The following is a 14,055-nucleotide window of genomic DNA, read 5'->3' as shown; positions in this document are numbered from 1 at the left end:
TCAGTGAGAACATTGGGCAACCTGATAATTGTAATACACACTTCACTTTTGAGTCACGTGACGTTTATCGACCCGCATCGTTTATTTCCCCCCTATAGTAAGGTTACCAAATACAAACTGGTAACTCTCTCAATAAATCCACAATCAACAACAGCCATCTTGCAAACAGACAACGGCATAGCACTTGCCCCTCCCACAAGAAGCGGAGTTTGCCTCTGACGCGCGTCAAATGCATGCTTTTTCCGCGCGTCTACTCCGCTCTACACTCGCGAATGCATCCAAATTGTTCAAACGACAAACCACACGCGGTAGACGCGATTTTGACGCCTGAAACGCGGTTGGTGTAAACTCAGCATTAGACAGTTTTGCTCTTAATTTGTAATTATTTCTAAGGCTCTTGATTAGAATACAACAAGAAAATACAGATTTGTATGCAGTATTAAAATTAAAGTAAAAATATAAGATAAAATATCTCTTAATTTTGTTATGAAAATGTTCAGTTTATCTTAATAAATTAAGCGAAAAATAAATATGGACTTCATTGAAACTTTGCTAAAACAACAAAGCTGGTGGTGACCTAAGACTTTTGCACACACTGTAAAAGTTAAAACACTTTGGTTTTGCAAGTCAATTCAATCTATTATTTTAAGTTTTGACTTAATGAAGACAAATCATGAAAATCTGACTTTTATGTTAAAGTGCATCTATTGGGTCCTCAGTGCTTCTATGAACCTAGAAAATGTGAAAAAGATAAACCCAGTAACTTAGTTTTGGTAAACCATTCTCTGCAAGCATTTGAAAAAAATAGCTCATTGAAATTTTGTGATGTCAGAAGGGGATAATACCAGCCCTTAATCTGCACTATACAAACATTGCACTGTCATTTAGTGCAGAGATCAGCTCATTTGCATATTAAAGGACACACCCAAAATCACACCTACAAAGAGGCAACTTTAACATGCCATAATAAATGATCTGTATGGTATTTTGAGCTACAACTTCACATGTGTACTCTGGGGACATCAAAGATCTTAATTTGTTAAGTTAAAGTAACATATAAGAAAAATCCCACCAAAAGAAATCTGTTAAAAGTGAACAACCCAATGAATCAGAGTTTTGAATCAATTCCTAGAAATAGTTCGAACTGATTCATGACTCGATCACTCTTTGAAATGGAAGTAAGAATGATTTTTCTGGATAGCTGACAGTCTGTTATAGATGCTGTTGATGGTTTAAGTGTATAATTTCTGCACCGCTACACACACACACTGCTGTTTCGGGCTGCTCAAACAAACACAGCTATGTTTTGAAAGCACCAGAGAGCCACATTTACACTTTTCACAGAAATCGACATATGAAAAACTCCCTGTATTTTAAAGCGAGTCAGTAGAAAGTATTTCAACATAAAAAACAAAAATTACACTCTTCAGTTTTAGCTCATGTATAACTCAGGGTGTTGTATAAGTGGTGGTGACTGTGTACACCATCAGTTAGATGATCTTCCAGCACATCTGCGTCATCCGACAGATCCTGGAGGAACGGCTGCAGAATTCCACAGTGTTTGTCTATAAAGAGTGAAGTCCAGATGGAGGGCGTCTCTTTTAGAGAGGACACACACACTATAAACCACGCTTCAGATGTACTTGGACGAAAGCAGCTGTTTCGAGACGACTCTGCACTTTGTGTCACGGAAAAGTAAAGAGGATATCGACTTTCAATAGCGCACGAGTTAATCGGCTTAATTATCTTTTCATCTTTAGCGTTACCTGCTTACTTTAGCCTGACTGTGTTTTTCTTCACTTCTCTTTTGTGGTGACGATGACAAGAGCAAGCCAGCTTTAAAACACATCAGCATTTTCAAGATTTGAAACATACCATTACTTTGTGTCTCATACATATGGCTTCTACAGTCAAGTAGGTGTTAGTGGATGAGTTTCTCCTCTCAACGTTTCAGCCCGTACCGGCCGCTCTCATTCAGCGTTCGTGTAAAAACAGCTCATGACAGCTACTTTAGCCCCTCCTCAGACCATTTCAGCAATGGCGGCCCTTCGAGACAGCAAAATGTTTCAGATCAAAAGTGTTCACCCCTCGGCAGGCGCCAGACTGTCTGACACTGGCCCAAATTGATTCTTAATCGGGTTTGTATGGACTTTTAACCCCTCTGGCCGGCCGGCTTCACGGGAGAGGCGGCTCGCTTGGTGCCGTGAACGCATAGACGCGATTTCAGGTCACCGGATGGATGCCGCAAGTATTTTGGAACGTAACCCCGACCGGTATTTAGAAACGCATTACGTCGTAAAACCCTGGTGCTTTGTAATCGTAGAGGAGTCGCTTATTTGTACTTTACACTCAGCAGGGTGGCTCCATGAAAACTGAGTTACGAAGCCATTAAGATGCTAAAGGGGGGGTTCTGATCATGTTTGGGCATTATATTTAAAAGGACCATTTTAATGCGTCTATCCGAAAAGTATTTACCACAAAAGTGTTGGATTACGACCGTTAACGTTTCAAGACTCTTACGATTGATTTAGCTTATAATAAAACCATTTACCTTACACAAGAATGGCTCTAAATATACCTTTAAAACATAACATAATTGTTGCATTAACAATGCAATCGTGCACTTTTCCTAATTTACCTGCTGCAAAAAAGTCGAACCCCCGCACAAATCCAATGGAGCGGTGGAGTCTTTCAAGTTTACTTCTTCCCCGTATGCATGCTCATAATTACATATCCAGAAGGCACAGTTATGTAAAGCAGGCCTGAAATCAGGATCCATAAGACGGTTCATCAGTCTGGCACAGTTAGTGTAATATGGCTGCTGTTTTATGGGGAACCTCATTACTCATGTCTGGTGGGGGCCGTCAGTTTCTCAAACTCTCTGGCTAAATGTCTTTAAGCGAGTTTTGTCTTTTCTGACAGTTATAAATCATCCGTTATAAATCTGCTTTGGAGACTTGGAGACTGAAGCTGATCTTTAGAAGAATTATTTTATTTATTTTTGCGAAGTGTGCACAAATGGGCAAATCAATAAAAGTTTTAGTCTCTCTCTCTCGTTCTCTCTCATGCACGCACGCACGCACGCATGCACGCACACAAATAGACAGTTCACCCCAACCATAAAAAACTCACATCTGTGGAACACAAAAGGAGATATTTAACAAAATGTTAATGTGAAAATCTTTGCATTCTTTTAAACTTTGTTGTGTTCTGGTGGTGCAGAAGCTGGATAAAATATGCAAATGTTGATATGTTGTGTGAGGTGCCTTCATTCTCAAAAACACAACCCAGACTACATTAAATACAGGTTTACTTTAAATGGGAACATACATGCAATCAAAATTCAGCAGAAATGTATAAACTAAAAATAAACCTATACAATATTGCAACACTTAAAGGGGTCATATTATAAAAATCTGACTTTTTCCATATTTGAGTGCTATAATTGGGTGCTTCTAACAATCTAGAAAATGTGAAAAAGATCAACCCAGTAACTTAGTTTTGGTAAATTATTCTCTGCAAGCATGTGAAAAAAATAGCTCATTAAAATGTGGCTCCCCTTGTGATGTCAGAAGGGGATAATACCACCCCTTAATATGCACTATCCAACCACGGCACTGCCATTTAGTGCAGAGAGAAAGAGAAAATAATTGGCAGAACAATTGACTTTCAATTGCAACAAACCACCATCATTGCGATCAGTGTTTGAATTTTTATCAGCTCATTTGCATTTTAAATGACACACCCAAAACGGCACATTTTTGCTCGCACCTACAAAGTGTCAATTTTAACATGCAATAAATTATTTGTGGGGTATTTTGAGCTAAAAAAAGATTTATTTGACATCTTAAAAAAGTCTTGTGACATGGCATTATGCATACATTGTAAACAGCCCTTATAAATGCGTACATAACATTTTGAAAAATAAAAAATAAAATAAAAACAAAACTGAAAAGAATAAGAAAGATATACAATACAATTCTTTTAAAAAGAATCTAAAGCATTTTAATAGTCCATAGTACTGATAGTTTTGCAACATAAAAGTCCTTTCAAATCTTCATTTGAATCTTAAATAATAATATTGGGCTTAATCCGAGAACACTTACATGAATCTAAAACTTATCATATAAAATAATAAGATCTAAAAAGAAAATTAGAGATAACATTATAATTGCACCACCTTTCCTACTACTGTGATGCAAACAAGCACACAACAGATGAGCAATGGAGCATACAGTATCGATGGAATGGTGTTCTTGATCTGGATGTTTTTTTACTGCTAAGAAAGTTTGGGAATGTGTGCAACAAAGCTCTATGACAACATTACTTTGTTGGCCTTTGTTGGCACATAAAGGAAAAGCTAATCTTGCATTGCAGTGACGCTTGAAGTGATGATTTTATCTGACCAATCGGTGATCTGCAGTGTTTACGCGTTACGTTTAGTATCGGTACAGGTCTCTTGGAGCATCAACCCCGGTGGTAATGGTATCAGGTACTAGGTACTGCACACAGTGGAAAAAACCCTAAAATTGAGCTGTACTGAAGCATGCAGTGGAAACGCACCATTACAATCCTCTTGTTCAAAATCTTAAGCATTTCTCCCTACAACACATTAGCATTCAGTGTAGACTTATCAGATAGACAAGTGCTAAGGTTTGAACAAAGTCATGGATTGTCTGCTTTCATTTCCTGCTCTCATGTGGTATCAATTTCAGAGACACAAATCAAATGGAGTCTCTTATGGATTCTTCTTCATCTAAAGGACATTTCCAAAAGCACACTTCACATGGAAAGAGAAATGAATGTGCGCAACAATCATACCGACGGTCTACCTATCACTGATTATTCATATGAAGTTGCCAAGGTGTTCTGGTTGGTAGTTAGGGCATCACTAGGGTGTTCTATATGGTTAGTAGGACTAGTAGTACGTTGCTGGAGTGATAACCAGTTAGTTGTGTCAACATCTTTTACTCAGTTACAAATCTACCAGAATATGATCAAGTGTTTTCATTATCCTTCAGCTAAATAATTTGAATCTTGATCTTTAACTCATTTTTTTTTTTTTTATTTGCCCGCCAGCATTTTTTGTGATTTTCACAAAAGTTTACATAATGCCTTTCAGGAAAATTTTCTTCTGAAAATATATAAACATACAAATAAATCAAATGAAAGAACGGACGCTTTTTAAAAAAAAAAAATCTTTGGTTTTTTTATAAATTGGGTAACAAGCCATCTAGTGGATAATCGATGTATTACAGATGAACATAAAACCTCATCAGAAACATGTTTTTTATGCATATTTTTCTCTTAATTGACAAGATAACTCGTCAATGGTGGGGAAAGAGTTAAGAAGTAAGATCACCAGTGGCTCTTTGACATTCACAGTCAAAAATGTAAATATAATTTCTCAGAGAATGCAATGATTACCAATATTATGAATCATCTTTTAATACACTGCAAAAAAATGACTTTCTTATGTATTTTCATGATGAGCAAAATTACCTAGGAAAATAAGTCTAGTTTTCAGACAAAAATATACATTTGAAGTGAATTTGTGCTTAAAACAAGCAAAAGTATCTGCCAATGGGATGAGAATTTAAAAAAAAAAAGTTTTCTTTTTTCTTAAACACTTAATTCAAGCTAAATTTTCACACCCCAAGATCTTTTTTCTTGTTTTAAACACAGATTCACTTAAATTGTATATTTTTGTCTAAAAACTAGACTTATTTTCTTAAGTCACATTGCTCATTACGGAGCCCCTAGGGGGACATGGAGCAAAAATTAAATAAAGTTTAGTTTCGCGTACGTACGTGAAACTATCGCATGCGCACGTGAAACTATCGTGTGTACACGTGAATCTATGAGCAATAGTTTCACGCGATTAGCACACGATATTTTCACATGCGAACGCGAAAGTTTCAGGTGAGCACACGAAACTAAACTTTAGATTTTTTACTCCAATGTCACCTTAGGGCTCAGAAGCTCATCAAGAAAATACATATTGATTTAAGAATTATTAGATATTTTTACTGAAAACAAGACCAAAGTACTAAGAAAGTCATTTTTACAGCATATTTTCCTAAACCCCTGATTGTAGAGTCCAGACATCAGAAAAATATCAGTCTATACTCATGTTTTCTATTTCTATAAAAAGGCACAAACCAAAAGCAATAATACCCAACAAATGGAGAAGGGACGGCTCTTCAAAGAACATTTCATATTAATTTTAGTAAAATTTTATATGCACATTTATGAGGAAGAAACAATGTTATGGATGAAACATTTCTCAGTTATGGATGTGACAAATCTTACTAAACTATGGGGAAAAAAATAAAAAACTTAAGCACACACTATGCATGGGTATTTGAACCACACTCTCAGAAATAAAGGTACAAAAGTTGGCACTAGGGCGGTACCTTTTGAAAAAGTAAACACATCAAAAAAAGTACATCAAAATATACCAAAATATTAGGACCTATTTGAAAGGTACCGTCAAGTGGTTCCAATTGTGCACCAAATATGTTTAAAAGCTTTGGGTAAAAACTTTACACTTCGGGTTTAAGCCAAAACCCATTCAAACAAGTTCAAAGTACAAACAAGACGAATATGCATTTTGATTTAATCATTTGTATGACTCTCTATACACGGATGAGGTTACGTTATTAATTTTACGTGGTTGGTGTCTGGGAATAACAAACCTCGGAATGTGGCCACTGACCAATCAGAATCAAGCATTCCAGTACGCCGTGTAATAAATATACACATAGCATAATAGAAATGATCTTTCTGTAAGGGAAATGGATCATTAGTTGTGGTATAGCTGGAATTGTTTTGTTTCTTTGCTTTGTGCTCTGGATTATTGCACATCTCTTTTTCTTCTTGTTTTTTCCCTAAACCACATTGTGGCAGCACATTCAGTTGATTTAGCAATGTGGCCTCGCTCAACGCACCATTACCATTTCAATTTGACAATAGTTGCCCTAACTTGCCATAAATAAGGGGAAACAATGCTTCTCCAGGAACAGACGACCCATCCCCTCCGTGTGTGACTCAGCCATACAGAGAAATAGCTGGACTTGTAGAGAGAGCATACAGATGAAAGTAACAGACTTTGATGTATCTCAGCAGGCGGCACGTCACGACAGGAGCACGGAGCTGCCGTCGAGCAGCAGGTCCTGCCGTAAAACAGCCAGAGTCATCGGCGGGTCCCCTGGGTGGTCTTCTCTCGCTGCTGTTCCTCTCACATTAATGCGGGGTGGGACGTGATCTCACATGCCCAGGGAGGACATCAACATCACTTTGACTTCTATTCTCGGTCTGAGCTAAAAAAGAAAAGAGCTTACAGAGAGAAACGGTGTGTTGTAAAGTCATGGTGGTCCCGCTCTGCCAGGTACACCCCCAGGATGTTATGGCTAAAATGTAAGGTATTTCTCAGCTTAACATGACTGACAGGTTTCGTGATGCACCTTTTTTGGTTTGCATTCTTTGACCTCAGAAATGTTTTAGGAGGCTTGCACTTCTGAGGGTGATTTGATTCACAAAAAGAGAGTTTTTTATGTGACCACAAAACCAGTCATAAAGGTCAATGTTTTGAAACTGAGATTACCTGAAAGCTAAATAAATAAGCTTTCCATTGCTTGTTATTTTGCGAGATACAACTATTTGAATCTGGTATCTGAGGGTGCAAAAAATCTTCAAAGTTGTCCAAATACATGATAAATAAATTTTGTTATATTTACAGTAAGAAATTTACAAAATATTTTCATGCAACATGATCTATACTTAGCATCCTTATGATGTTTGGAGTTTAAAAAATTTATGATTTTGACTCATACAATGAGTCTTTGGCTATTGTTACAAATGTGTGACTTATGACTTATGGTTTTGTGGTTCAGGGTCACTTATGACAATATTTTATGTCAGGTACTCATTACTTTTTGGCAAACATTTTGAAGATGCTGACCATGTCGACCCCAAATTAAATATAAATATAAATGAGTTGCTGCACATCTAAAAATCCATTACTTGTCTTTTGTCTAGTAAATTGTGCAAAAAAATACTTGACTGAAAATATATTTTCAATTCAATATTATCATGAATGTCTTCTTGTTTATTGTTTTAAGCATAAACCTCTCTTAATTTTATTGGTTAAAAATATTTCCAGTGGGGGAACTTATTTCAAGATATTAAAGAAAAACTACACATTGAAATTTGTCAGCAGTGTAAAAATTCCTTGTTGCACTTTAATTTTTAAGTTTAATCACTGTGAAATTATAATTAATTAACTTTCTTGACAAGTTTTTTGACTAGTTACTATTGCTTTAAATTATAAAAATAAAGTTGAATTTTTTTATATAATTTATACTGTAGCAACTCACTTGTCAAGGAAGTTGAAATTAATTGTAAAAACTAATATTTTTATAGTGTCAATGTCCCTTGTTTTCAGGATATTGGCACTTTATTTAACAGTATGTACTATACACCTACCATGTACATACAATTTGTAAGTACAGTAGTGTTTGTTATTAGTTATCATATACGTACACTTTAAGTACCTGTCATTAACCCACAGTTGCCTGTAAGTACTAAATACTTATATTGTACATTCGTTTGTAAGTACAGTAGTGTTTCTTGTTAGTTACACTATAAATACACTATAAGTATGTACAGTATATGGCATTACCCAGTACTTACCTAGAGTTACACAATAACTACCAAGTATGTACCACTGGTAAGTACAGTAATGATAGCCTTTAATTACCATGTAGGTACTCAAAAGTAAGTACTATACATTTGTCTGTAAGTACAACATATTTGCTATATATTTTTACAAGGTAAGTACACGTACTGTAAAATAAAGTGCTACCAGAATATTTTTACATGTTAAACAAAACAGAAGTTGCAAAACTTGTTGTTGTTATTAATTAAACTTTAGTTTCTACAAAATACATTTAGCATATATTAAAAACACATTTTTGTGCAGAGAAATGTATTTTCTATTAATGCATCATCTGAATCTCTTTTGTTTGTGTAATAATTTAAGTTAATTCATCCTAAATCCTATTTTTGCATTTAAATAAATAGTTTATTTAGACATTACCACATGAAACACATTGTGAGGTTTGTGCTTGAAATAAGAAAAAAACCTTTCAGACATTTCAGAATCTTTCTGCCATTGTTTAATTTTACATTAGTAGTGTTTGCTAAGATAAGCATCAGTAAAACTAGCGATCTGAACAAAACCCAGATGTTAAGTATAAAACTCATACATTTGTGTTACGGACAACTTGCAGAGGACAGGTGTACAATTAGGTAGCTTGCAATGCGTATAGGACTTGAATGCGCATTTAGATGAAAGCAACTGGCACATACATACATGCAGAAACTATGTAAGTTATTTTCCCTATTTAAAAGACTTTGCTTATACAGACCATGACCTTACATTGCACCCAATGGCCCATTACAGTTGTTCAGTTGAATAAAAACGACATATTTACATGATTCATTTCGTAATGAAAGCCAGCGAGGGGAACTCTTGCCAAACAACTGTTTACTTTTTGCTGAATGAGATCATGGCCAATAACAATGAGAGTTTGTACAGCTTGAGGAAGAAACATGCCATTATATGAAGACTGTAGTTGCCAGACTGTGTCTTATCGGAAATGGGTTGCGTTATGAATCAGTTTTCCAGTATGTACACAGCAGTGTTTGGTCTGGTTCTGTGACAGAGGAGCCCGATCTGTTAACAGATAGAAAACAGGCATCGGCAATGTCAGCTTCTCTAAACAACAAAGCCGTGCGTTGTATACTGTGTACAAATGTAGATTGCTATGAATGTGATAAATGATAAGTGGACCAGGAAATGTAACTTGCCTTTTGTTTTTCCTCGGATATCAAACTTTCATCTACGGTTGGACGTGCGTAAGCTACAAACAATTCGTCACGAGAACAAAGCAGTCAGATTTACTGAAGGTTTCTTGAATAAGAGAAAACAAACCTGCACATACTTGTTTGTTATATAATGAATAACCCAGCAGATTGTCTTTAATACGGGACAGCTATGGCTGATTTAAGAAAAACACATGACAGCTCAATTGTTGCAACATAAAACAGTGTCTCCTATTGAAATCACACGTTGTCATCTTCTCTTTGTAATCTTATGTTAGAGGTAAAATTCTTCAATGGTCATTGTGTTAAGCGTCATTCAAATCCTTTTTAAACTTAATTGATTTTTGAGAGATAAAAAGGTTGACTCAATAAATATTCCTGTTGAAAATGAAGCTGTACAGTATGTAAATAAAGTCATTATGTTTTTGTTTACTTTGGTTTCAGATGACTCTGATGAAGTTTTTTTCCAAATTGTCAAGTGAAAAAGAAAATAAAATGCTGTTAGAAACCATCTGACTATTTTAAGATAAGGACAGGTGCGTGTAATTGCCGCAATTTAGATTTTTTTTAAGTTAACAGTTTTAATCTTTTAATCATTAACTTGTTTTTCCAAAGTAATTGCTATTTACAACTTGTAATGTGACATAGTTTCCTAAGTGAAACAAGATGTATAAGAGCTTGATTTTATCAGGAGGTTGGAGGTGAAGGGTTAAAATTGTAAAGAGTGATTTGTACAAAGACAAGGATTTATTTATTTCCAAAACTCTTTGCTTTACAGGACCACAGTGTTTTGGGGTCCTGAAAACGCAAATGCAAGTTTTTGAAAATTATGCCTTTTGTGAATTTCGAAAATGCAAATCTTAAAGGTAGGGTATCTACTTTTGAAAATGCTAACGGTAGCCGCCTAGCAATGAAATCACGATCCCACCCTCCATTCAAATCGCCATCCAAAGTCACGCCTCTTTTAAAACACATGACCACGCACAGATAAGACGGTCACATCTCATGTCTCATTCAGCAGTGAGAAAACTTTGCAGTACAAAGTGAATAAAATTTCCAAAATAACCAAATAACTGGTTTACATCAGAATTAGTTAAAGCACACTTTCAGTTGTGTAGACGTGGTAACTATATCGTTACGCTAATCTGTAAACGTCTGAACACAAATTTCATAAGCAACACAATGTTTCATCAAAGTAGAATATCTGAATCCATCTCAATACAAACATATCGCGTACCTACCTTACCAAAATAAACAGTGCAACGACCCTTTCAGACCCTATGCAGCTGTTTGCATCTCGTGGTAAAGCAGTAAAGTTACCGATGTTAATTTGGGTTTTTGCTCTTTGCTGATCCAGGCAGTTTTTGCTGTTGTTGTTATGAAAGATGTATTTCGTTTTGTTGCTCCTGTGCAGGTTGTCAATTCGGCAGAAAAGTTTGCTGTTCTCACTGTTTACAGACAGGAGGTGAGCGCACGTGAACGCGCCGATGACGTATGTGTCTGCGTGGACTAGCTGCGCGGTGGGCATTCAAATTACGCTTACGGATGAGTGACAAATGAGAGGCAACTTTCGTTCAGACCGAAATCTATGATTGGTTGAACATTTTTTGGTCCTACGCCTTTCACAGATGACATAAATTTCTACAAATACATTTAAACAACTTAACACAGTGATCAGGATCTGAGGAGACTTTTAACCAGCATAACTAAAAATGTTTCAGGATCAAAAGTGTTATCCTACCTTTAATTCAGTCTATAGGCATGCGGGGGTAACCAAAACAGTAATGGCAGCATACAGGACTGTGTTTGTGCTGCGAAAGATATTGAGTTTATTACCGTATGTCCAACAAAGGGCCAGATTTACTAAACGGCAAATTAACATGAGCGCGCAATTGAGTGATAACAGGCATGTTCGACTTTATGCGACAAGCGGATGACGTCAAGATACCGCGGGAGCAATTCGAGAAATCATACAGAGAAGTCTAATTTTGAATCACACTTGGGGTACTTTGTCTTCTACCTTTTAGTTTTAGCAGCATTGCATGAAGTCGAACAAGTCTATAATATGCAGGTTATTTATTAAAAAGGCACTTTTGAAACTCCATTAAACTGTTACGTGTGGAAAAAAAAACCTCTGCGATGCCTCCTTCAACCAGCAACAATGTCAGCCATTTTAAGAGCAAAATTGTTCAAGACATGTTTTTTACAGTGTTAAATAATGGCACAAATACCAGTAACAAGCACAAACATTAGTAAATCACATAAATTTTGTGTCTGAAAGGGAAACTCCTAGAAATAGATATGCAATAAGGTCTTAAGCAAATCTCAACAGTCCTTATTTGCCGCCAAAATTATGGTTTGTGCTGCCACAAACTGTTAGCAAATCTGGCCCAAAGTTTACAAAATTTTGTCACTTTTTAGTCCATGCTTACTTGTAGTAAGCTACCTCATTGTGCATCTAAACAAAACTGCTTGATGCTTTTGTCATCTTAACTGTTTGTATTTATCGCTCTGTAGAAGATGCGTGTGTGCGCAGGTGTATAGTGTTTCTTTACAAACTAACATCGCCATCTACTGGCTTGCCACACATAATACTATAGAATTTTTACGGATCCATGTAATTGCAGATCTGTTAGATAGATCTTTTCCATGTTAATCTGAGTTTTTGTTCTAACCACGCGCAAAGCAATTTTGCAACATTTCTATTTTAGAAGCAGTTTCTATTTATGCAACGTCACGGCTTATGGGGCATACACATCAAATGCGAGTTTAACGATTTACGCAAGTAGATTACATACAGAGTCAATGCAAAGATGCGATCAGACGTGTCCTCACATGGGGCAATGCGAATGACGCCATATGGGCGGTGCATTTGCCGCAAAACACGCGTTATTCGCCTCAAACGCGTCTCGGCCAAGTTGAAAATATTCAACTTGAGCGAAAAATTCCCATGACATGAAGTTAAATCCCGCGAGTAATCTAGAGCGAGTAACGCGATGCTCCGCGTTTGGTGTGTACATAGCATTTCAGCTCCACCTGTACAAAGATCTCTTTCAATGAAAGTTCTGCACATTATGAATATTAATCAAACATGGATGAGGAAAGACTGATTATAGATGTTTAAAAGCAGAAATATATAACAAATCCCTTAAGTTGGCCAAGAAAAGACATTAAAAGCAGAGGGATGCATCTGTGTATGTGTGTGCCAGGCTTGGCTGCAGTGAAAGGGAGCAAAACTTTTCTGATTGGCTGTGTTTTTTGATCGACTGCGTCGCACTACGCCCCTTTATCGTGTTCAGTATGGATTGCGTATCGCTGGAATCATATTGCGTTGTGTCTAGTTAGGACACAATGTTGTCCCAATTTCTTTCTTCAGTAATGGCTGAATCAGGAGATTTTCTCATATGGGTCTCTTCAGTGTCATGTAGTGAGGGCTGAGTACTGTCCTAAAACTGTCTCAGACTCTTTCATCTCTTGCTTCTTCATCGTGTAATAAACTAACATCCTGTCGTCTATTTGTCACAGGGTGACTTCGGGCGGAACCAAAGATGGAGAGGAGAGGTTCCGCCCGGACATTTTTTTTTAATGCACCAGTTTACTTCCTGGTTTCCAGGGCAACGTTATCAGGGCTTACGAGCCACAGGTGTGAATCATCAAGAAAGCAAACTGTGATTGGAGGCTGGGGGTTGATGAGACACATAAATAGCCCTACGGGAACACAAGTAAGAGAAGCGCGAAGTATACGAGAAGCGATTGACACGGGGGAGCTCCTTTGCCAAAGGCAACAAAGACACGCACCTTTTGAAGAGCCCGAAGGCTCTGTTGATCCGGGGATCGCTGAAGCGACTGGAAAGAGGACAGAGCCACAAGAGGCGAAAGGAAGGCAGGCCGTGGATCTTTAAAAAGGAGCACCCCGTGGTTGCTGATGTTATCCACTGATGAGTTGGTGTGTGTTGTAGTGCCGAGTTGAGCTCGCCTAAATACGCTACATTCGGATTGTTGTATTGCTCTCTCTCCACGTATGGTTTATAAATCGATGGAAAGGAGGACATCGAAGACCTTAAAGGTGAAGTACTAGCCGGACTCGGACATTGTTTGAGGGAAACGGAAGGAGAGGAAAACTTACCACTGTGAGTACATATCTGTGGGAAAAGTGGTGTTTGTGGT

Source organism: Paramisgurnus dabryanus, chromosome 6 (genome assembly GCF_030506205.2).
Source record: "Paramisgurnus dabryanus chromosome 6, PD_genome_1.1, whole genome shotgun sequence".
Taxonomy (NCBI): Eukaryota; Metazoa; Chordata; class Actinopteri; order Cypriniformes; family Cobitidae; genus Paramisgurnus; species Paramisgurnus dabryanus.
This window is presented reverse-complemented; position numbering follows the sequence as displayed.